This window comes from Vombatus ursinus, unplaced genomic scaffold, assembly GCF_900497805.2.
Source record: "Vombatus ursinus unplaced genomic scaffold, bare-nosed wombat genome assembly UNPS02014861.1, whole genome shotgun sequence".
NCBI classification, from domain to species: Eukaryota; Metazoa; Chordata; class Mammalia; order Diprotodontia; family Vombatidae; genus Vombatus; species Vombatus ursinus.
The window spans coordinates 9,518,819-9,540,629 of record NW_020954639.1 but is presented as its reverse complement, the minus strand read 5'-3'; the positions used below and the strand labels follow the sequence as shown (position 1 = coordinate 9,540,629).

At 40.3% G+C, this 21,811-nt stretch overlaps 1 protein-coding gene and 1 long non-coding RNA gene across 2 annotated transcripts in view; one reads left to right on the top strand and one right to left on the bottom strand.

Annotated features, from left to right (window-relative positions):
* ITGB1 (integrin subunit beta 1) overlaps nucleotides 1-636 on the bottom strand; it is a 53,822-nt gene extending 53,186 nt beyond the window's left edge. Inside the window, exon 1 of the mRNA XM_027841540.1 lies at nucleotides 572-636. The gene's annotated coding sequence lies outside the window, so the exon portion shown is untranslated. The remainder of the gene's footprint in view (nucleotides 1-571) is intronic.
* A 2,446-nt stretch (nucleotides 637-3,082) lies between these two features.
* The window catches only part of LOC114027522, a 75,587-nt gene continuing 56,858 nt past the window's right edge, over nucleotides 3,083-21,811 (top strand). The window contains exon 1 of the long non-coding RNA XR_003567266.1: nucleotides 3,083-3,181. This is a non-coding gene — a long non-coding RNA (uncharacterized LOC114027522). The remainder of the gene's footprint in view (nucleotides 3,182-21,811) is intronic.

The window sequence follows — 21,811 nt, the reverse complement described above, 5'->3', positions numbered from 1 at the left end:
GAAGTAAAGGGAAAGAGGGAGAAGGTGGGGAGAAGTAGAGGAAAAGAGGGGGAAGGTAGAGTAGAAGTAGAGAAAAAGAGAAGAAGGTCGGGAAGAAGTAGAGGGAAAGAGGGAGAAAGTGGGAAATGAGTAAAGGGAAAGAGGGGAGAAGGAGAGGAAAGAAAGGGGAAGTGGGAGAAGGACAGAAGAGGAGGAGAAGGTGGAGGACAAGCAGAGGAAAAGAGGGAGCTGAAGTGGGGCTGCAAGGAAGGAGAGCGGGAGAGGAAAAGGCCAGGAGAAAAGTGGGGGAGGGAGGTGGACGAAGGGAGGGGGAGGGGGAGGACAGCCGCAGGAGGGCGGAGGGCGAGGCAGGAGGCGCCGAGGGGAGGACGGGACCGGAGCGAGCGCCCCGCCGGCTCTCCCCTGGCCCCAAGGCAGGCATTCCTTGCCTTATGCGGACGACGCCCGGCAGTCCCCACCCCCACAGCGCTCGCTCCCTCCCGACACAAAGAGCGGGCCGGGCCGCCACGCGCGCCCCGGGCGAGCCCCGTCGCCCCCCGCCCCCTGGTCCCCGGCCCGGGTTTCCGCTCACCTCGCTGCCGTCCGCGCGGGGCTCTGTGGGGCGCGCACGCTCGGGCCGCGGGCCGCGTGCTCCGGGCCCGGCCTGGCTCTCTCGCTGCCGCGGCCGCTCCGAGCTGCTTCCCCGGCTCTCCCGGAGGGCGGGCGGGCGGGCGGTGGCAGCTCGGGCTGCGGCTGCGGCTCCTCCTCCGGGGCGGGAGGAGGGGCCAGGCACTCCCTCGGCCACCTCCCCCTCAGCAAGGCGCCGCGGGGCCCCGCCCCCCACCGCCCTCCTCCTCCTCCTCCTCCTCCTCCCGCCAGCCAATCCGCATTCTCCTCCCCACTTCCCTCCGCCTCCCTCCCGTCGCTGCCCCCTCCGCCCCCACTCCCCACGCGGGCCCAGCCCCGCGCTCCCTCCGGAAACGCATTCTTCCCGGGCCGCGTCAGCCGCTCCGCCGGCGGCTGAGGAAGAGGACGAGGAGGAGCCAGCGGGGGAGGGCGGACAAAGGAAGTGGCGGGAGGGCCGGGAGGGAGCGGACGCCTCGCCTCGGCCCGCCGCGTCGCGCTCCCGGCCTCAGTTTCCCTGTCTGTCCAAGCCGGTCAGGCTCCCGTCGCGAGGAGGAGCCGGAGCGGGGCCCCTGCGGGTCCTGCCCGCCCTTCCCAGCAGCCAGGCCCAAGGCCAAGGCCGTGCCTCCCTCGCCTCCGGGTCGCAGTCTGCATTAGGAGATAGCTGGGCATGGAGTCTGGAATTAAGAAAGAAAAAAAAAAAGGAGGAAGACTGGGAGGGTCTTTTAATCTGGATAAATAAAGGCATGGCATGGGCCCCCTCTAAAACCAGGATGGGGAAACTGAGGCCAGAGGCAGCAAACTGCTAGCAGGCTCCCTCCCAGACTACCTTGTACTTAACTACTTTGTACGAATTAATTTTATAGTCATGCAGTGTATTACATACTTTTCTCCTCCCGCCCCTCCCATTAGAATATTGGGATAATGTTTTCTTTCTTTGCACAATGAGCGCTTAATAAATACTTGTTGATTGACCCCAAGAAAAAAAGAAGAGGTCTGTATCCCTATGACTCTGATCTATTTCTCCCCTCTCAGTCCAAAGAAATTTTTAAAAAACCTTGGGTAGGTTTATTAAAAAGGAAGGAAATAGTATTTATTATGAGACTTCTGGATAGGCAGGGTACATTTTAGATAAAAGGAATGAAACTGAATACCAAGGTCACACAGAAACCCAGTTATTCAAAACATATTGCCTAGGCATGATACCATCTTGTTGAACTGAAGATGTGGCTATTTGGAAAGTTGTGGCCTGCTTGGGGAAACAGCACCTTAAACTGTAGACTTTTAAGAGGAACTTATTTCTAATGGAAAGATGAGGGCAGGAATATGTTTTGCAGTTCAGTTTGAACCAAATCTACAAAATAAGTATAGCTGTATTTGCTTAAATGCATCAAAAGATGGAAATTTTACTTAGCACTGGCAGAATTAAATCTACTTCTTTGCCCTAATGAAGTGAGAATTACTTTTCCTACTTGGGATTAGCATTGGTATAATGGATGAAGCCCTACACTTGGTATTAGAAAAGATATAGGTTAAAATCTTATGTCTAATGAGTACCAATTGTGCAAGTTCCTTTAATCTTTCCAAGCAGCAGTTTCTTCCCCCATAAAATGGGGAGACCTGTCTTGAGGAACAATTGAGATGATGTATGCAAGGTGCTTTGCAAACCTTAACTTTATAAATGTCAGATATGATTAGAAGAGAATAAATGTCATTTCCAAATATATGTCCCAGTGGAAAAGCCATCAGAACATGGATCCTTGGAATTAAAGATGATTGTACTGTTAAACAAAATTAGCAACAACACTAACAGATAGGAAAACCTTAGATTTATTCAGTCATGAAACTGGAATTGAACCTTTTGGGTAGGCATGTAAATTTTTTTTTTTAATTCCTGCTCAATTGACATGTGACATTCAGCTATAACATTTGATTTAGTTAGTGTTCAGTTAAAAATTGGAAGTTATGAACCTATGTTCAGCCTCAGGTTAGTCATTGTGCTATTTGACAAGTAGATTTAAATTTCTCTATATCTGTTTCTTGAATGCCAAGTGACCTTTCAGAATCTGAAAGATTTTCATCTTTCAAATAGAGTTGAGTAAAATATCAATAACGTTGGCAAAAACAATTATCTAGTGCTACATATATTGTGTTCACCTGTATCTTATGATTGATTTACTAACAGCATGTTACTAAGTATGGTGCCCCTTCAACAACTTAGCACTTTTGATTTAAGCAACCATTTTAAGTGCCTACTAAGTACAAGGCCCTGGGGAACAAAAGACAAAAATGTGAAAGTCCTTGGCGTAAAGGAACTGCTGTGAAGATAACAAAGTGTACATAAATAAGTCTAAGACTTATTTGGACTGTGGAGGAAGAGAAAGCTGTAACAACCCAAGGCAATCAGAGAGAGACATCATGAAAGGGGAGGGTGGCACCTGAGCTGAGCTGTAAAGGAAAGAAGACAGATTCTGAGAAGGGAAATTGAGAAATATACATACCAGACATGGCAAAGGGCATGATAAGAATGCATAAGGTATGAAAGTTGGGGAGTTCAAGAAACAGAAACTTCATGAAGGTGAGTAGTATGAAGAAAAAAAAGTTAGAAAAGTCGGTGGGAATCAGATTGTGGAGGGTCTTCAATGCCAGACTAAGAAATTTATATTTTCTCCTAAGGCAATGGGGAACTACTAGAGATTTTTGAGCAAGGGAGTGACATGGTGAGTTGTGTTTTTCAGATCATTTTACCAGCTATGTTTAGGATGGTTTGAAGGGAGAATCCTGGAGACAGATTAGGAGGATACGGTAATAGCCCAATGAGGAGGTAATACAGTACCGGATTAGAACAGTGAATCTGTAGGTGGAGAGGAGACAGACAGAAGAGACTTCGTGTAGGTAGAATCAATAGACACTTGTTAAATTCAAGGCACTCTGAATACAAATAAGAAAAACAGAAATAGTCCCTGTTATCTGTCATTGAAGAGTTTCCCTTTTGTGGGGTGAGAGACAATATGTAGACAGATAAGCATATAAAAAATAATTTTGGAGGGAAGGGCACCGACAACTAGAGCAAGGAGCAGAAAGACAGAATCAGGAAAGGTCGCATGGAGGAGGTGGCACTTCATCAGAACTTTGAAGGGAGCTGAGGACTTTAACAGGAAGAAATAATGAGGAAATATAGTACAACTGTGTAAAGGCAAGGCTGCAGGAGACAGAGATGCTTTGGCAGTTGACTGAATATGAAGGAGGTGGAAGGATCAAAGATGGCTCTGTGATTAGAATTTGGATGACTGGAAGTATGTTTCCTCAACAGAAATAAGGAAGTTTGGAGATGGAATAGGTTTTGGAAGGGGAGAAATAAGTTCTATTTTGGACGTGTTGATTTTGAGACAAATACAGGACATCCAAGAGAAGATACGTTGTAGGAAGTTCAGGGGAGAGATTAAGACTGGATATTTATATTTGGTACTTATTTACATCCTTGAAAACTGTTGAGATCTCTAAGAGAATTTATATTTGTTTTTCTATGCAAATTTTGGTTTGTATGTGTAGATGTATCATTTACTGAAACTCATATATGCATGTATATGTATGCTACTATACTTCACATAAGTAAATAATTCTGCTGCCCTGTGATCAGTTGTTCATACCATTTATGCATTTTTTTGTCTAGAAGTGGTGATGGATTTTGCTCATCCTTCAATCTTTAATTTAAGTTCTCCAATGCATTTGCAAGATATTTGATTAGGAATGAGAATATGGTGTTGTAATTATGTGAAATTAACATATAATCTGAGTTGATGCTTACAATAGTACTGTGGAATAGGTAGTACAAATATTATTATACCCACTTTATAAATGACAAATTGAAGTTATTAAAGGTTAAGTGACTTGCCCAAAGTTACATGGCTATCATGTGGCAGACAAGGCCTGTCTGGTTTCTTAGATCTATCGATTTATTTCCTGTCACATGCACTCCTTCGACTGGACTCTACCATGATCATGCTTTCAGAAAACTTCATCACCAGGAGACTCAAAATCCTATGAGACTACATTAGCTTCGGTCATTTCACTTCTTCAAAGCCATCATACCCTCTGCCTCTCTGATTCGAGGGCTGAAAAGCAGAGTAGAGAATTCCTCCCAAAGCTTCCATTTAAAGAGGGCTCCCAGGGCAGCAACTCTTCATTTCCTACAAGATGCACTCCGTGGACTGGACTCTACCGTACTCCCATAGGTGGGGTGGGTACCTTCTTTCTCAGCATTCCCCTACCTTCCTCTTTTCAGCTTCTTTTTGTACATTGTCTTCCCCATCAGATTGTGAGCTTGTTGAGAGCAAAGACTGTCTTTCTTTTTCTCATTTGTATTCTCAGTGACTAGCACAGAGGCTGATACATAATAGACATTTGATAAATGTTTGTTAACCGACGGATATGATGTGGAATGAAGATCTTCCACCATACTGTTGCTTTATTCTGGACACTTTCCAGCTTATCAATATCCGACTTAAACTGTAGTGCCCAGAATTGAATACAATACTTCAGAGGAGGTCTGATGAGGACAGAGTACAGTGGAACTATCACCTGTGTATTCTTGGAAGCTATGCTTTCTTAATGCAATCCAAGATCTCATTAGCTTTTTTGGCTGCCATAATGCATGAGCTGATTTCATGCTGAGCTTGCAGTTCACTTAAACTTTCAAACATTTTAATATCAACTATTGTTTAACCATGCTTCCCCCATCTTATACTTGTGAAGCTGATTTTTTATATCCAAGGATGAGGCTTTCCATTTATCTGTATGGAAAGCATCTCATTAGATTCAGCCCAATGCTCTAACCTATCAAGATCTTTTGGGATCCTGACTTTATTTTCTAGTGTGTTAACTACCCCTCTCCTAGCTTTATCATTGGCAAATTTGATAAGCATGCCATCTATACCTTTAACCAAGTCTTGATAAAAATGTTAAACAGAATTTTAAATGATCTGTATCCTATGTACTGCATTTACATATTCGATATTTAAATGCAAATAATTCTTTGTCAATAGAAGGGTATATAATCCACTGTTTTGTGTAGTGGCCTAAATTATCTATATTTATTATCTAGTAGTATTTCAATATCAGTAAATTTTGTGGTGATAGATTCTAGTCACAGCATTTGCTGTGTGTGTAAACATTTATACACATGTATACACACATGTGTACTCATGCACACAAAGAAACATCTTTAATGGCTCCCCATTGCCTTATACATAAAATAGAAAATTCACAGATTGGTATTTAAAGCCTTCTACAATCTAGCTCCCATCTACCTTTCCTCTCTTATTTCACATTATTCCCCTTTACACACTATCTGTTCTAGTTAAACTGTCCTGCTGGTTGTCCCAACAATGGCTTTTCATTTCTCTCTCTTTCTCCCTCTCTCCCCCTTCTTTTTTTTTTGTTCTCCCTTGACTTTGGCACCAAACATCTGTGCTCTTCTTGTCAGTTGCTTTGCTCAGCCAGCGACTCAGGGCTATATTGGCACTGAGGTTATACTAGAAATCTCCCAGCAATGATAGTGGTTGGGGCAATACCACCTAGAGATTCTGGAGCCCACAGCTGAAGAGACACAGCCCATATCACTATCAGAGAGAGGAAGTTAGCTTCAGCTAGTGTTCTCCTTTCTCTCTCTAAAGTTCTATCACCTCTCCCTATCTACTAATTCCTTCTTTGCTATCTACAAAAGTGTTGAGAATCTCCATTAACCTTACAAAACTTTCCCTTGAGTCCTCCATCCCCTTAAATTTTTGTCTTATATTCTCTCTTTCTTTTCACTGGAAAATTCCTAGGAATTTATCTATATAGTTATCCACAGAGTCATTTACATTCACTGTCTCTGCTTCACCATCCATTCAACAACATGCATTTAACAAACATTTATCGGAGGCCTTGTGCTAGATACCAGGAATACAAAGACAAACACATCCTTACCTTCTGTTGGGGACAGAGTAGACGTAGAAAAGTATATAGTCAGTCAACAAGCATTTATTAAGTACCTACTATGTGATGGCCCCATCGTACAAAATTATTTTGAAAGAGAGTATTTACAACTGAGAGAATTTGGAAAGCCTTTTCATAATAAGTGGCACATGGAGTGGTGCTTTGAAGGAAGCTAAGAATTCTAAGGGGCAGAGGTGAAGAAGTGGCACATTCCAGACATATGCAGAGGTGCTGAGGCAGGAAGTGGAATGTTATTTATGGGGAACAGAAAGCAGACCACTTTGAATGGAATAGGAACAATATGAAATAAGGCTGAAAGGGCAAGTGGGAGCCATATTGTCCAGGACCTTAAATGGCACTTGGGAGCTTTTGAAGATTTTTCAGTAAGGAGGTGAAATGGTCAGATCCAGGTCTTAGGAATATCAATTTGCAGTTTTGTGGATGGATAAAAGAGAAGAGAAACTAATCTTTTTTTTTTTCAGGCAATTGGGGTTAAGTGACTTGCCCAGGGTCACACAGCTAGTAAGTGTCAAGAGTTTGGTCTGAGGCCCGGATTTGAACTCAGGTCCCCCTGACTTCAGGGTCGGTGCTCCATCCACTTCGCCACCTAGCTGCCCCTGAGAGGAGAAACTAAAAGCAGGAAAATCAATTAAAAGGATTTTGTAATAGTCTCGGTGAGAAGTAGTAAAGGCCTCAACTAGCATAGTGGGCATGTGAGTGGAGTGAAGAGGATAGATGTGAGAGATGTAAGGTAGAATACTCCAGAGTGGACATGGGAGATGAAGGAGACAAATCAAGAATGATTTTGGGTTTGGGTCACTGGAAGATTGATGATATATGAAGGAGACATGGGCAAGTGTGGAGGAAGGTTGGGTTTGGAAGAAAATATAATGAAGTCCATTTTGAATATGTTGATTTTAAGATGTCTATAGGACATCCTGATGAAGATCCCTCATGACATGGCTTCAGAGTCCACACTCTGTTGAAACTGCTCCCTCTAAGCTTACTAGTGACGTGGTTGAGACATCTAATAGTCTTTTCTTCAATCCCTATCCTCCATGAGCTTTCTGAAGCATTTGACACTGCTTACTATCCATCACTTCTTTCTAGATACGTTCTCCTCCCTGGGCATCTGTGGCACTTCTCTCTCTCAGTTCTTCTCTCATTTGTCTGACCAGTGCTTTACTGGTTCATTACTTTCTTCCTACTCCCTAAATATGATTGTCTCTGCCTCTCCCCCTCTAAGACTTGTCCTAGGTCTTTTCTCTACCTGTATTTTCAGAGGCAGTTAGCTGGCATAGTAGATAGAGCACTGGACCTAGAATCAGGAAGACTTGAGTTCAATCTGACCTCAAACACTTACTAGATGTGTGACCCTGGTCAAGTCACTTAACTGCTGTCTGCCTCAGTTTCTTCATCTGTAAAATGAAGATAAGGGCAGTTAAGTGGTACAGTGGATAGAGTCCCAGGCTTGGAGTCAGGAAGACTCATTTTCCTGGGTTCAAATCTGGTCTTAGACTCTTACTAGCAGTTTGACCCTGGGCAAGTCACTTAACCCTGTTTGCCTCACTTCCCTTATCTGTAAAATGAGCTGGAGAAGGAAATGGCAAACCACTCCAATATCTTTGCCAAGAAAACCCCAAATGGGGACACAAAGAGTCAGACATAACTGAAACAACTGAACAACAACAACAACAAAAACCTCTTATCTTTAAATATGTAATACCTGCCCTAGTAGACTGTAAGCTTCTTGAGGCCAGAGATTATATAGGTTTTTTTTCAACTTTGTATCCCTAACATAATGCTTTATACATAGTAGAAGCTTAATGTTATTGAACTAATATGAATTAACTTAAACATCCAAGTAGCCCTGAATTCAATAAATAAATCAACCCGTGTTTATCAAGCACCTACTATGTTCTAGGCATTATGCCAGGTGCTGGAGATATAAATACAAGTACAAAGAATTAAATAATCCTGACCCTCAAGGACCCTGGAAATATGATTAGAAGGATAGCTTTGAGCTAGGTTGTAGAGGGCTTTAGATGACAAGCTAAGGAGTTTGTATCCTAGAAACAGTAAGGACCACTGAAGGTCTTCGAAGGGGCTAGGGGGTGATGGATCAGACCTATGATATGGCAGGTTATTTTGGCAGCTGTCTTAAGGATGGATTGAATAAAGGGGAAACGAAAAGCAAGGGGATCATTTAGGAGGCCATTAACATAATCCAAGAAATGGATGACAAGGTCCTGAGTTAGGCAACTGGTGCTTCATTTCTCTCCATACCTGGAGGCTTGCAATAATCCTTATTTTTATCACAACCAGGAAATAGAGCAAAATTTACCCTTTTATATACGCATTCAGTTCTGACTCAGAGGTCAATTAAAAGAAATTTCTTTACTAGCAAGCAGACAAGAAATAATCACAGAATATCTGAGCATGCTCTGAAGTAGAGACTTAGCGCCCTCCATTCCTTGTCAATACAAATTTCCAGAAACAGGTTTCCTAAGCATCCGCATGGGCTCTACTGGTAGACTACCTTTTATGCAGGTTCCCAGAACTGGGCCCTTATTGGCCACTTCGTGTATTATAAGAGGTGGTTTGCCCTGCAGAAGAGCAGAAAAGTTATTCATTTTGAAGTTACTAACCAGCAAAGCAGGAGTTCTTAACTTTTGTGTGTGTCACAGACCCCTTTGGATTGGAAGGCTATGGATTCCTTCTAAGAACAATGTTTTTAAATGTTTAAAATAAGATATATAAAATTACAAAGGAAACCAATAATATTGAAATACAATTATCAAAATATCCAGATTAAGAACCCCTGAAATAAAGGAACACCTTCTGAAATTTTTGCATTTAGGGAAGTGTCTTTAATTATGTCTTCAGGATATCATTATAATCAATAGAACACTCAAAATTAAGTTTACTGAAAAAAAAAATCCTTGGGGTTTTGTCTCTTAAGTCTTGGAACTTTGTGGAGTATGAAGTCATTCAAAGCCTGACACCAATCCAACTTACATCAAATTTGAAGTGTACTAGAGCAACCTGTACCAAGGCGTGGTTAAATCTTCATTCCTGTAGTTATTTAAAAGTAAGCTGGGAAAACCACAGGAGAATATCCTGGTATGGCCCTGGCTATTACCAGATCTTTTCCATCTCTAATTGTATGTCACTGTTTGGATTCTGGCTGTAAATATGAATAACATGTAGTTAGACCACTCCAAATGTTTCTGCTCCCTTCTTTCCACGAATAACTTCCCCATTTTTTCTCCTCCTTGGTCTGTAGGGTGTTGCCTACACTGGGCATGATCATTCCTTGTCCACATTCAGATGTGGATCCTTTCCAGCAGCCCAGAGGGACCAGCACTTTCAGTCAGCTCTCCTGACTCTCTGTTTCTTTAGCTGTACAAGGCAGCATGCCTTCCCAAATAAGAATGAGGAGTATGCCAGACATAAGCAGCAGAATAGCACTTGAGTTATTATTAGAAATCAGAGTCACTGAGTACAGGAAATGATGGCCTTGTTGAAAGGTTATGGTTAGCGCTTATAAACTAATATCATTTCTCTGCTCATTTTGCTAATTTTCAGTAACTCAAGAAACTCCAGTAGCCTGAAAAACTCAAGGATGACTGTGAATGCTGCTGTTATATAGCAACTTGGCTTTCATGTTAGAGTCTATATATCAGGAGTTAGAGAAAGTACAGTTAAGTTCATCAAATGATATCCAATAGGTAATAGGTAACACATAATACCATTCTTTTTTATGCTTTAGAGTGTAAAAATACTTTCAATTCAATTTAGTTCAGCATATATTTATTAAATTCTGATTGTGTGCAAGGTATAGTGCTAGGCTAGAGGTATAAAGATGACTTAAAACAAAGACCCTGGACTTAAGGGCTTACAACTCTTCACTTAGGTGTTTTCCTTTGAACCTCAAAACTCTGTGATCTAGAAAGGGTCAGTATTACAGAGGAAAAAGAACCATACTTCTGATATTATTAATAAGGAACTCTGGATTGGAGGTCTCAGCAGTGTAGGCCAGCACCTCCTCTGAGATTTGTAGACACTGAGAATTATTTAGAACACTGAGAGGTGAAATCACTTGCCCAGAGTCACATAGACAGTATGTCAAAGGCAGAACTTGAACTCATTTCTTCTAGGTCAGATCTCTATCCATTATGCCATGCAGTCTCTCATATATTATAAATCACTTTGCAGACCTTAAAGCACTATGCAAATGTGAGTTATTATTATTATTATTATTACCATTTTTCAGATAAGTAAACTGAAGCTCATAATTATTAGAATATTTGCCCAGGGTCACATTGCTAAGTGTCTCGGATAAGATTAGATATTTGGAAGAGGGGGGCAACTGGGTGATGCAATGGATAGAGCACTGGCCCTGGAGTCAGGAGGACCTCAGTTCAAATGCGGCCTCAGACGCATAATACTTACTAACTGTGTGACTCTGGGCAAGTAACTTAGCCCCAATTGACTCACTCAAAAAAAAAAAAAGATGTTTGGAAGAGGGGAAAGTGTTGAGCGATAGCTATCTGAACTCTAGTGCCATGTTGTTCCCACATAAACTCTTATATTTTCCTAACTATTAAAGCAAACTCAAGAACTTATTTAAGATCTCATATTATACTAGTGTCATATAACACATTGATTGACAGAAGACAGTCATGATGTGGGACTTCAAAATCTTTTTGTTATTTTGAAATTTTCATTATAATGTTATTTGATTTGTAGTAGGTAGAAAGAAAAGAGTACATAGCATTTCAACTGAAATTACAAGGTTGAAGTGTGATATACACTTCAGAACAAGTATGATAGGCACTTCAGAATAAGAAACTTCAAACAAAATCCAGAATTTCCAATTTCATACTTCCAATTTATGTGCCAAGACTTAAAAACCTGTAAAGATCACCCTAAATCTGATTCTCATCAGAAATTATCTCAGATTTCTCAGAGCATAGTCAAAACTATCCCTTGACTGTAATTTCTTTTAAAGTATACCCAAATTAACCACAAAGAACATATGAAGGAAGATGCTTTCTGCATCCAGAAAAGAACTGATAAATAGAAATATGTATAGAATGATTTTACATACATATATACACACATATGTACATATATATATATATATTTGTGTATAATGGTAGCCATCTCTAGGGCAGGGGAGGGGAAGGAAAAAAGGAAAAAAAAGAAATTTACATGGTAACTTTATTATATATTTAAAAGGAATAGCCAGTTGTACATGATAGATTTGTAGTTTAATGTGCAATCATCCTTTTTATTATACTATGTTATGGAAATGCTTGTTTTGGTCCATAAATAAAAAATAAAAAATGCAAAGAAAAAAAGTACTTTTCAGGTTGCTGGAAGTTTGGTTGAATTCTTTACAAATTATAGATTACACTCATAAAGGATTCTTTGTTGGCATCCAGTAGGCAGAAGACTTTGGAACTCCACAGGAACGTTTCTACGTTATTGTAGACTTATGTCATGGACTGTTTTTTCCCATAGAACACAATTACTTGATGCTTCTTAGGACTCCTTATCATTACTAGTTGGGTGGAAATTTGAATTTCAGAATTTTCTCTTTTTTGGTTATATGTGTTGCTTTACATATTGTATAGAATGATCTGAAGAGTTTCTATTTCTTTACACTTCTTTTTCCTCCTCTGGATGAAATTTACTTAAATATTTTTTCATCTGCCACATTTATGTATTGCCCCACTACTTTTCAGTTTTTATGTTGTCAGTCAGATAATCTTGGTCTTTTATGACTGGCCTATGGTTCCTATAATTTTAAAACACTACCCAAACCTTTTTCTTATAAAGTCAGAGTCTTAACTCTGAAATGGAAATGCCTCTCTCAAAACATATGCATTGTTTGGTTGAGGCATGAGTTTCATGCTGTGGAATATTAAGAACTGAAATGCTTATATTTTAGAAGTTATTACTTAAGAGTTTTATGGCCTATACTTATTCTGATTCAAGCAAAAGTTATGCTTCTGTAATTGGGACAAAACATTAAAGTCTAAAGATACTTATTTTTCAATGGAAGTAGAAGAAAATGTTATTTAGCTACTTCTGGTTTGATCAGAGATCTGATGGGGATCTGAATGATTTTGATCTCATTACCAATAATACTAGTAACCCCTGAGTTACTTAGGAAGCCGAATATGTCCTGTCTCAAAAAATTCTAGGGAGGGCGGAGCCAAGATGGCAGAGGGAAAACAGTGACTTGCTTGAGCTCTCCCCCAAACCCCTCCAAATACCTGCAAAAAAATGGCTCTAAACAAATTCTAAAGCAGCAGAGCCCGCAAAAAGACAGAGTGAAACAAATTTCCAGCCCAAGACAACCTGGATGGTTGATCAGAAAGGTACATCACACCGAGCAGGGAGAGGAATGCAGTTCGGGGTGCACAGGCCACAGCAACCTTGGAGCAGGTCTCTCAGGGCTGAATCTTGGGCTGCTGTGGCAGTTTCCAGACTTCTCAACCCACGAACACCAAAGACAACTTAGAAGGTCAGTGGGAAAAGTCTGTGATTGTGGTGAGAGAAGAAGCCAGGTCTCAGCCCCAAGTTCCGAGCGTGGGCTGCGGCTGCCTCCTAAGTCCACAGACTGAGGGGGAATCAAGTGGCTGATCAGAGGGGGATTGTGGTGATCTCTTTGCCAGTGCTAAGGCAGGAATCTTTTGCTTTGCCTGTGCTTGGATCTGGGTCACAGTTCTAAGGGGCGGTCCTGCGGCGAGGAGGAGCGCTGGCTTGGTGGAGCTTGTTGTGGCTGTGGAGAGGAAACACCCCGCCCCTTATCATACCACCTTGGAAGAACTGAAAATTTACAGGTCCCTAGAAGTACCTCTGAAAACAGCTGTACAAACCCCCAAAGCTTGGGACAGAATATTCTCTACATTGGAAGCAGACTCTTACCTTAACAAAGAGTTTAACACTCAAGTAATTGGCCAGGATCATGAGTAAGCAGCACGAAAAGAGTCAGACTATATTATCTTACTTTGGTGACAAAGAAGATCAAAGCATACAACTAGAAGAAGACAACGAAGTCAAAGCTTCTACATCCAAAGCCTCCAAGAAAAATATGAATTGGTCCCAGGCCTTAGAAGAGCTCAAAAGGGATTTTGAGAAGCAAGTAAGAGAAGTAGAGGAAAAACTGGGAAGAAAAATGAGAGTGAGGCAAGAAATCATGAAAAACAAGTCAACAGCTTGCTAAAGGAGACCCAAAAAAATGCTGACGAAAATAACACCTTAAAAAATAGCCTAACCGAAATGGCAAAAAAAGCCAATGAGGAGAAGAATGCCCTAAAAAGCAAAATTGGCCAAATGGAAAAGGAAGTCTAAAAGATTACTGAAGAAAATACTTCCTTAAAAATTAGAATAGAGCAATTGGAAGCTAGTGACTTTCTGAGAAATCAAGACACTGTAAAACAAATCCAAAAGAATGAAAAATTAGAAAACAATGTGAAATATCTCATTGGAAAAACAACTGACCTGAAAATAGGTCCAGGAGAGAGAATGTAAAAATTATTGGACTATCTGAAAGCCATGATCAAAAAAAGAACCTAGACATCATCTTTCAAGAAATTATCAAGGAAAACTACCCTGATATTTTAGAACCAGAGGGCAAAATAGAAATTGAAAAAATCCATCCATCTCATTCTGGAAGAGATCCCCAAAGAAAAACTCCTAGGAATATTGTAGCCAAATTCCAGAGTTCCCAGGTCAAGGAGAAAATATTACAAGCAGCCAGAAAGAAACAATTCAAGTACTGTGGAAAAACAATCAGGATAACACAAGATTTAGCAGCTTCTACATTAAGGGACCGCAGGGCATGGAATATAATATTTTGGAGGGCAAAGGAGATAGGATTACAACCAAGAATCACCTACCCAGCCAAACTGAGTTTAATCCTTCAGGGGAAAAAATGGTCATTCAGTGAAATAGAGGACTTTCAAGCATTCTTGATGAAAAGACCAGAGCTGAATAGAAAATTTGACTTTCTAATACAAGACTCAAGTGGAAAATGAAGAAGTAAACAGGAAAGAGAAATCATAAGAGACTTATTAAGGTTGAACTGTTTACATTCCTGCATGGAAAGATGATATTTGTAACTCATGAGACCTTTGTCCGTTAGGGTTGTTGGAGAGAAAAAATTATATGTATGTGTATATAGATAGATAGATAGATAGATAGATAGATAGATAGATAGATAGATAGAGGGCACAGGGTGAGTTGAAGATGAAGGGGTCATATCTGGAGAATAAAATTAAGGGGTGAGAGAGGATTATAATAGGAGAAGAAGAAAGGGAGAGGTAGAATGGGGTAAATTATCTCACAAAAAAAAACCAGAAAAGAAAAGGCTCTTACAGTGGAGGGGAACTGGGGGATGGTGAGAGGGAAAGAGTGAATCTTATTCTCATAGGATTTGACTTAAGGAGGGAATAACATCCACACTCAATTGGGTGTGGAAATCTGTCTTACCCTACAGGAAAATAGGGGGGAAGGGGACAAGAGAGTAGGGGGATGATAGAGAGGAGGTCAGATTGGGAAAAGGGGTAATCAGAAGCAAATACTTTTGAGAAGAGACAGGGTGAAAAGAAAGAATAGAATAAATGAGGGGGCAGGATAGGATTAAGGGAAATAGAGTTAGTTTTTCACAGCATGTCTACTATGGAAGTGCTTTGCATAACTGCACATGTATAACCTATATTTGAGTTGTTTGCCTTTTCAATGAGGGTGGGTGGGGAGGGAGGAAGGGAGAAAATTTGGAACCCAAAGTTTTAAAAACACATGTTTAACAAAAAATGTTTTCACATGCAACTGGGAAATAAGAAATACAGGAAATGGGTTACAGAAATCTATCCTGCCCTACAGGAAAATAGAAGGGGAAAGGGATGTCGGGGGGGGGGAATTGAAGGGAAGGCAGACTAGGGGAAGGGATATTCAGAATGCATGCCATCTTGGGGTGGGGGGAGGGGCGAGATGGGGTGAAAATTTGGAACTCAAAATTTTGTGGAAGTAAATGTTGAAAACTAAAAATAAATAAATTTACTAATAAAAAAAAAGAAAATTCTAATTAATGATAATTGAGTATCACCTGCAAGTATCCAAAGTGATCCAAGGCCTCTTAAGTCTCTGCCTGCCTGGGAATAAAAGAGTCAGTATATTTGTTCAGTACAGTGAAACAAAAGGTCAGATCTTGAAAATAAACCACTGGAGTGGTCTGACCAGCTATTTTACTGGCCTGGACCATCAGGTTACTCAGAACAGTTAAAGTACAAGCCTAGTCTTAGATGTTAAAGAATTTTAAGCAACTAAACTATACTATCATCATTTTAAGTGTAAAACTCCAGTGCTGGAAACCATCCAGAAACAAACCTTTTAAGTTGTTTGAGTCACAGAAGAATTAATCATAGAATGATACAGAGGAGAAATGTAAATCAAGAGGGAAGGAGGTGACTAATGCAAGATCACATTATGATATTCCAAGAAGTCTCATTTCCCAAAGATTACAAACCTTAAGGCATGCTTAAACAAATTTGCCAAATAAACCGCAGTAGGTTTATACTAATTAAATGGTGTTTTCATCTAGGATATATGGTATCTTTCTTTTTATTACCATATTTGACAACATATTTATTTGTATCAGTTTATGTAGGCCACACAACTACTAAAATGAGATCATGCATAAGTCATCATATGTCTAAGCAATATTTATTGTTGATGTAATGTTTACTTCAGTGACTAAAGTACCATAATTTAATATTGATTACTAAGAGATATGATCAGCATTATTTCTAACATAATTTCAAAGAATTTAAATCAGTGGCCAGCAATTTGACAGGAACTCATATATGAAGATTTTGTTAACCCAACAACCCATGTGAAAATTACTTAAAAATGTAACCAAAAAAAGGTTAAAATAGAATGAAAGCTTCTTGAGGGTAAGAGCTATTACATCCTTTCTCTCTTTCTATCCTCAGCAAGTATAATTCTTATACAATGTAGGTGCTTAATAAATGCATATTGAATAAATGTATATTTAATTTCCCATAGGTAATCATAAGAGCTATTGCATAACATGTTTTCTTAACTCTGTACTTAGTGATTATTATATTTTAAGTACTCTAAACTAAGAATTTTAATAATCTTTGGGATTTTCAAGTTTATTTTAAAAACAGGGAAGTATAGATGGATGAAATTAGAATAGGAGTTAGTCCATGTAATTGAGGCAAGTAGGGTAGTACTGTGGTTACAGCATTGAGCCTGGAGTCAGGAAGAACTGAGTTCAAATCTAACCTCAGACCCTTCTAGCTGTGTGACCCTGGGCAAGGCACTTAATCTCTGTCTACGTCAGTTTCCTCAACTGAAAAATGGAGATAATAATAGCACCAATATTACAGGGTTGTTGTGAGGATCAGATAAAGTGCTTAGTACATTATAAAGTGCTTAGGACAGTGTACGATGCTTGGCACAAAATGCTTATTCCCTTCCCCTAATTCATAAAAATACACATGGCTAAAGACAAGAATAATGAATGAATGAACTAAAAAGTATTTATTAAGTTCCTGTTATGAGCTAGGTGCTTTGGATACAAATACAGAAGTGAGACAGTCCCTGGCCTTAATGAGCTTAAATTTTTCAGTGTGCCATGTCTTCCTGTGTTACTATATGACAAAGAGACCTGAAGCAGGTCAAGGGTGACTGACATATCAGAGGCAGTTTATTTTATTTTGAAGAGACACTGAATCAGTCAGTCAACAAGCATTTATTAAGCACTCACTATGTGCCAGTCATTGGTTTTGAAGTGTATAGAAATATCTACCCAACCTACCTCCAAGGGTTGTTCTGGGGAAAGCACTTTGTAAACTTTGACATGCTATAGAAATGTGTTATGATTATAATAAAGCCATAGTAGAGCATAGCTAGGTCAGCTAGGTGGTGCAGTGAATAAAGCTCGGGGCTTGGAATCAGGAAGACTCATGTTCATGAGTTCAAATCCAGCTTCAGACACTTACTAGCTGTGTGACCCTGGCCAAGTCACTTAGCCCTATTTGCCTCAGTTTCCTCATCTGTAAAATGAGCTGGAGAAGGAAATGGCAAAACCACTCCAATATTTTTGCCAAGAAAACCCCAAAAAGAGTCACAAAGAGTCAGACATGACTGAAGCAACTCAACAAGAAGAGCAGATGTGGTCATGAGCCAGCAACCTAGAACAATTACTAAAAAAAAAAGAAAAAGGAAAACATTTTGGCACATCTAGATAGGAGTCTAATACGTTGGACTTGCAGGCATGCCTTTTGTAATAGTCAACAGAGCCTAGTGGTCCTAGAGCCTCAAGAAGGAGCACGACTAGGGCTGTCTGATCTCTGTAGGGATCTTGTTCATGTCATTCACTCATTTCTTTATCTGTCCTTTTGTATCTGTCCTTTTCCCAAGCGCCTTTCCAGAGATGCTTGGAAAAGGCTGGTGAAATGAGAACTCCCACAACCCCCGAGGCAGATCTGACAAATTCAGCTCCTGCCCAAGGAGAGTAGGTCCTTAGCAAGATGTCCATAATGTGTGGAACAAAATGGAATTTCCCATGGCTTCAAGGAGGTATTTTTTTTAACCTTTTTAGTCAGCTTGAATTGTTAAACAAACTTTCCTTCCTCTTGAGTGAATGAATGAAAGAATAAATGAAACAGCATTTGTTAAATGCTATGTTTCAAGCACTGTGCTAAGTGCTGGGGATATATATTAAAAAAAGCAAGATGGTTCCTGCCCTTAAGAAGCTTATATTCTAATAGAGGATGACAATGCTAATGCTAATAATAATAACTGCTAGTATTTTTATAACATTTTAAGATTTGCAAAGCACTTGACATCTTATTTGATCCTCACTCACAATAATCCTTTGTGGTAGGTGCTATTATTATCTCTGCTGTATAGATAAGGAAGCCAAGGCAAACAGAGGTGAAGTGTGACTTGCTCATTGTCACACAGCTAGTAAGTTTCTGAGGCAAAATTTGAACTCAGATCTTCCTGACTTCAAGTCCATCACTCTACCACTACATCACCTAGATATTAATCTAACTTTACATTAGTAAAATAAATAGTGCCTGACATATTTATGGAAATCCGGTTTCCAGAAAGGGCTTTTTTGGTCTGGGAAGTCAGGATACTATAATTCTGGAGAGACAATTCCAGCCTCTACATCTAAGAAACCTACAAGGGCCAGAGATTTGGAACTATGACTCTTGGTCCTGCTTAGGACTATTAGAATGACTATGGGGGCTTCCCTAGTGCTCTCTCTGCTCTGAATTGTCTTCTTCAACACATTCATTCATACATGGGCCTGGGTAGACCTTTATAGAAATACCTAGAGGTAATTAAGAAGACCTGCATTCAAATCCTGCCTGGGGGACAGCCCTAGCTGTGTTACAATGAGTGATTCACTTAACCTCTCAATGCTCACAGACAAAACTCTTTAAGACTAAGTTACAACCAAGCTGGCAATCTGCATCCATTCAGGAAATTTCCCAGTGGGGTGTTCCCAATGCCAATGAAATTACATTTCTAAAAAAAAAAGGCCGAATATGCAGTCCTGATCGACTCTAAATTAATAGGAGTTGGTAAACTTGGAGAGAGCTTAGAGGAGAGCCACAAAACTGATTAAAGGATTAGGTAAGGAAGGAGACCAATGAGAATTAAAGTAACTAGATTAAAGTTTAAAGTAACTAGAATTATTGAGTCTGGAGAAGAAGGACCTGAGTGGTTCCAGAAGAGCAGGCTTCAGGCATGTAAAGGATTAATATATAAAGCAGTGCTATCTAACTTTTTAAATTCTTGGGCACACAGGTAAACATCAAAATTGGCCGGGGCATACTTTGGGACCCATACCCACTGAAAAGAAGGGGCATGGGTAGAATCAGTTTGAATTTGAATTCTGAAGTTTGAATTTCTTATGTCACTGGTGTGAGTACACTCTCTGCCTATATAGAGCTTATCCTTTCCATACTGAGTATATGGTTCTTCATGAATTATTATAGTCAAAAAATACATCTGGTAATAAGCTTATATTAATTTAACTTAATACTAAACTTAATTAAATTAAAATTTAAAAAATAAATTTAAATTAATTAAACTTAATTAATTAAAACTAAATTTAAACAAGCTAAGTTACTTGCCAGCCCTGAATTCAAAATGTTTCCAGCTTGATAGAATCTTTCAGGCCTTTTGAGGACAGAGGGTTATCTCCTAGATGATGAAACAATGGAATAGGATTTTAGTGAGGGAAACAGTATACTTAATTATAATGAAGAAGATACAAAAGACAGTGAAAAAAGAAAAAATAAAAGAAAAATAATTAGAGTAGGTAATCCAATAGAAATTTGTGGGAGACGAGAAGAGGGGTCAGAGTGGCAGAAATTTACCTTGCTATTTTGTTATTGTTATTGTTGTTCGGTCATTTCGGTTGTGTCCAACTCTTCATGACCCCATTTAGAGTTTTCTTGGTGAAGACATTGGAGTGGACTGCCATTTCCTTCTCTAACTCATTTTGCAGATGAGGAAACTGAGGGAAACAGGTTTAAGTGACTTGCCCAGGGTTACACAGCTAGTTAAGTGTATGAGGTTGGATTTGAACTCAGGAAGATGAATCTTTCTAAGCAGGCCTAGCTATATTTCTCCATACACTGGGTGATGATTAGCTATTTTCCTCTCAGGTGAGGGCAGAACTGAGGAAATGCATTTCCTCTCGTTGCTTTCCTTTCTAGGCAAAGAGAAGCAGGAAGCTGGGTCATGCGGCTCCATCCTCTCCAGATACATTTTACTTGTGAACACGTGGCAAATGCGGTATTTTTCTGGCCCTTAATTCTTCAAGGCTGACAAGGGAGTGCAGCGGGGAAGGGCTCGCGTCTATGTAGAAGTAGACCCTTGTCGCAGGCCCCAGGCCCCAGTCCAGGGAGCTCTCAGCTCTGCTCCGTATCTGTCCCTGACTGTCTGCAGTCCATTCCAATCCCCCTTTCATCATGTGACTTCCCTTTTTGAGGCTCTGTACAAGGAGGCATCTCATCTTAACTCCATCAGGGGTCTGGTTCTTTGATCGACTTGTTTTTTTTTTTTTTTCATCTTTCTAAGTTAATAACAATGAACACCAAATTAAGTTGCTGGATTTCTTTCCCTAAAGGTTTTAAACATAAGGGATGATGTAGGCCAATCTGGCCTTAAGGAAATAACTTCCAGCTCTAAGAATGTAAGACCCAAAAGGTAGCGAGTCTGCAGTGGACAGAGCCTGGGATATCAGAAGACATTGGTACAAACTCTAGAGCTGTGTGACCTTGGGAAAGCTTCTTCACTTCTCGGGCACAGTTTCCTCATCTGCCCTTATATGGCACTTTAAACAGATATTATTCCTTTCACTAACCACTTCATGGGGTGTTGTGAGAAAATTGAAAACTTACTGATTTTAAGTTGCAAAATGCTACACATACACGAGCTACTTGGAGGATCTTTAGAGCTTTTGAGGCTTAGTATTTTAAGTAATGCATGACAACAAATGCAATTTTTTTTTTCTTTTCCTTGAGTTAATGCAGGAGTGATGTTTTGGCTGCCATAGGGTGGCAGAGATGAATGCAGGCCTTTTGAGACGTTACAAGAAATGCTTAATGACATCTCTAGCTAAAAAGATGAGATACGCTGGAGGCTGCAGCTTTTCAGGCTGGATGACTAATCAGAAACAGAACTGCAATGTACATCAGTATTACCTTGCTCAAATATTAGCGTGGCTTGTGGAGAAACAGCCAGTGTATTGTTAAAGGAGCATAGGAAGGAAACGGTCGTTGTCAGTATTCCATAGTCACTGCATTGTGAATGTTCGAGGTTGTTGATCCTGTCTTGTAATTTAATGATGATAAATCTCTCTCCTTCTCTCTTTCCCTCTCTCTCTCTGTCCTTCCCTCCCTCCTCTCTCCCTTCTCTTCTTCCCCCCCTCTATCCCTCTGCTTCTTTCCTTCCCTCTCTCCTTCCCCCTCTCTTTCCCTTCCTCTTTCTCTCTCTCCCCTCTTCTTCCTTCTCTCTCTTCCTTCCTCTCCTCTCTCTCCTTCCCTCCCCTCCTCTTTCTCTCTGTCCTTCTCTCTTTCCCTCCCACTTTCTCTCTCTTTCCCTCCCACTTTCTCTCTACCTCTCTCCTTCCCTACTTCTCTCTCTCCTTTTCTCTTTC